This window comes from Chiloscyllium punctatum, chromosome 16, assembly GCF_047496795.1.
Source record: "Chiloscyllium punctatum isolate Juve2018m chromosome 16, sChiPun1.3, whole genome shotgun sequence".
Taxonomy (NCBI): Eukaryota; Metazoa; Chordata; class Chondrichthyes; order Orectolobiformes; family Hemiscylliidae; genus Chiloscyllium; species Chiloscyllium punctatum.
In genome coordinates, this window is record NC_092754.1 from 95,707,198 (window position 1) to 95,710,414 (window position 3,217).

The window sequence follows — 3,217 nt, forward strand, 5'->3', positions numbered from 1 at the left end:
AAGAAGGCTGAGTGGGCTGTGATTCAGAAGAATAAGATTACGGGGACAATGGCAGGGTGGATAGACAGCAGCTGTTCCTTTTAGATAAAGGCCCACAATTTTAACGTGAAGGGTTTGAGGTTTCGTGAGGATTTGAGGACTGTTTTTCACCCAGAGTGTGTTGGGATCCTGAATACGCTTTTTGAGACGGGAATTGTTATGATAACCTAACAACCATTAGAAAATGTACGGTTGTGCACTTGAAATGCCGTAAGATTCACGGCTGCAGGCCTTGTGTCAGAAAGTAGGGCTAATGTAGACCGTGCCGTATTTCTGATGGTACAGAGTCTGTGCTTCTGTGATTGTATGGTTGTGGAAGGTCAATCATTGAGTAGCTTAAGATAGGAATTGATGGGTTTCTGAAGAATATCGTATTAAAACCTATATAAGTGAACTTCTAATGTCTTCTGGAAATGTATCAAAATTAAGAGAAAAAGGTACAGCTTTCTTACAGTCTGTTACCGGATAATTGAGGACAGGGAAATAGCAGAACTATAGAGCAAATACTTCAGTTATGCCTTCACAGAACAAAGCAAAACAATAAAGAAAACTTCCTAGAAATACTAAGGAACTTTATATTGGTGAGAAAAAGGGAATAGAATGAAATTAGCAACTAACAGTTTTAGAGAAAGTATTGGATTGAAAGTAATGGGTATGGACAAAGTGAACAGAGATTTATGAAATGGGAATCATATTTGAGAAAGTTGCTTTTAGCAAAATTTTGGAGAAGGTATCAATGTAATACGATTGGAATCTCAGAAAGATTTTTGATAAAGCCCCAAGCCTATTGTGCAAATTCGAATCGTATGGGACTGGGGATAATATATGGTCATGGTTTTAGAATGGGAGAGCTGACAGGAAACACTGAGTAGGAATAAAACCATGATTTTTGAACGGAGGGCTTGGATGATATAACAAGGATCGGGATTTGGGATCGAGCTATTCCCAGTCCACATCATATCTTTGGTTGAGGGGATAAAATGCAATATTCCCAAGTCCATTGACAGCACTAAACGATATCAGCTTGTGAGTGGGTGAGGAGGATGTGAACAAAAGCTCCAAGGTGATTGAGACAAGCGGAGTGACTGGGCAAATACCTGGCAGATGAAAAGCAATGGGAGAGATGTGATGCTGTGTACGTTGATGGGAAAATAGAATGGCAGCCTATCATTTGAAAAGAGATTGGTTGAAAATGTTGCTCTATAAAGGAACTTAAGCTGCGTTTTTGTTTATTTCTGTGTAGACCTCTGAGTCCATGTAGGGCAGTGAGTTCTGAACACGGAAGTCAATATTGGGAATGGCATTGGCACGTTGACCAGTGTATATAGACCCAGCAAGTGGGGAACTGTAACATTGAAAAGAATCTTGATCTCCCACCAGTCACTGAAAGCAATGTTGTAGGAGCAGTAAGCAGTTAGGAAGATAAATAGTGTATTGACCTTTATTTCAGGGAGATTTGAATACAAGAGTAAGGGTCATTTACTGCAGCTGCACAGGGCCTTGGTGAGACCCCATCCCGAACATTGTGTAATATTGTGTGCAGTTTTGGTCTCCTTACCTAATAAAGAACAAAACTGACATTGAGGGAGTGCAGTGTAGGATGATCAGACTCTTCTCTGGGATGACAGGCTTGTTGTGGGAGCAGACTTTGGGGCACCTGATCCTGTATTCCATGGGCTTTAGGAAAATGAGTGGAGATCTCATTGAAATACATAAAACCCTGACAGGGCGAGACAAATTGGAAGCAGGGATGATAATTCCCCAGGCTAGGGTGCCTAATACAAGGGACCACAGCCATATCATATTTAATAACTAGGCATCATCAGAGAACTGTCTGTATATTGAATGGAGGAGCAAAATTGATGCATCAAAGGGATTACAGCAGTTCCTATTTTATATTTCACAATGTTTAAACATATTCAGAGAAATGTACACTGCATGGGGAAAACTGCATTGAGGAGATGTTCGGCCATGAAATAGAATGGGGAAAGCTCAATGTGTTGAATGACCTCCTTCTTCCCTGATGTTTCTGTGCAGTCTTTGGGAAAGCTCTGTAAATGTTGTCACAAGCTCTCAGATGTTAGGAAGGAGGCCTCTGCAGGATCAACAGGACTATGCTTCCCATTCCCTTTTCCGAAACTGAGGCTGGGGTCGGGTGTTCTGTCCGGTTATATCCTTTAAGACCTTGGAGCAATTTGATACAATAGAGTGTCTTGCTTGGCAGATTCAGAGACCATTGAAGAGTTTATCACATGTCTGTGTGTCTGGGGTCACTTTTAGGCCAGACCAGGAAAGCACGGGAGATGCACTTCCTGAAAGCATATTGGTGAAGAAGATCAATGTTTAACAATCAACATTGGACACAAGATCATTATTACTGACACCAGATTTTAGGTCTCGATATTTTATTAATTATTTTTAACTTCACCAGCTACCAGACTATTAGTCTGGTCTGGATTAGTAATCCATTGACATTTCCACAACAGCACCATCTCCACATGGAGACCTAACGGCAATCACACTGGCCTGGTTAGTTTTGTGCTGTTTGACAGCTCTGTCAAAAAGAATTCCCACCAATTTGACTGTCATGATGGGACTGAAAGGTTCGTAAATGGTCAGATTTTAGTTATTCCCCTTTTGGGGATTGAACATAGTTGAGTAATTTTCCTGATTGCCAAGAGGATGTCAGAGTTGGATCTGAAATGAAACAGCTTCCTCAGGGACATGGCTTGTTGTGCAGCACAGATATTCAGTCCTCTTGCCGGAATGGGGTCAGGGCTCATTGCCTTTGCCGTTTCTACTGTGTTCAGCTATTTCTTAATGTCACATGCAGCGAATCGAATTGATTGAAAACTGGCATTTGTGATTCTGTGGTAGCATGAAGAGGGTGAGGTGTTTCACCCACTCAACAATATTTCATCAGTAATGCCATCTTCTGTGTTCGAAGTGAATATGTTTCCCTCTGTTTTTCTCCCTGACCATGATTAAGAGGTCCATAGTGTCAGTGATGCCAGTCTTATGCAGTTTCAGAATCAAGGAACTTGTCACCATGCATTATCGTTCAGTCCCCAGTGTACAGCGCTCCAGGTTGGATGGGATGTTTGAGCATCTTTGATATACTTCTTTGGAAAATGTTCAATAACAGAAATTGCTGAAGAAACTGCAGATGATGATGCAG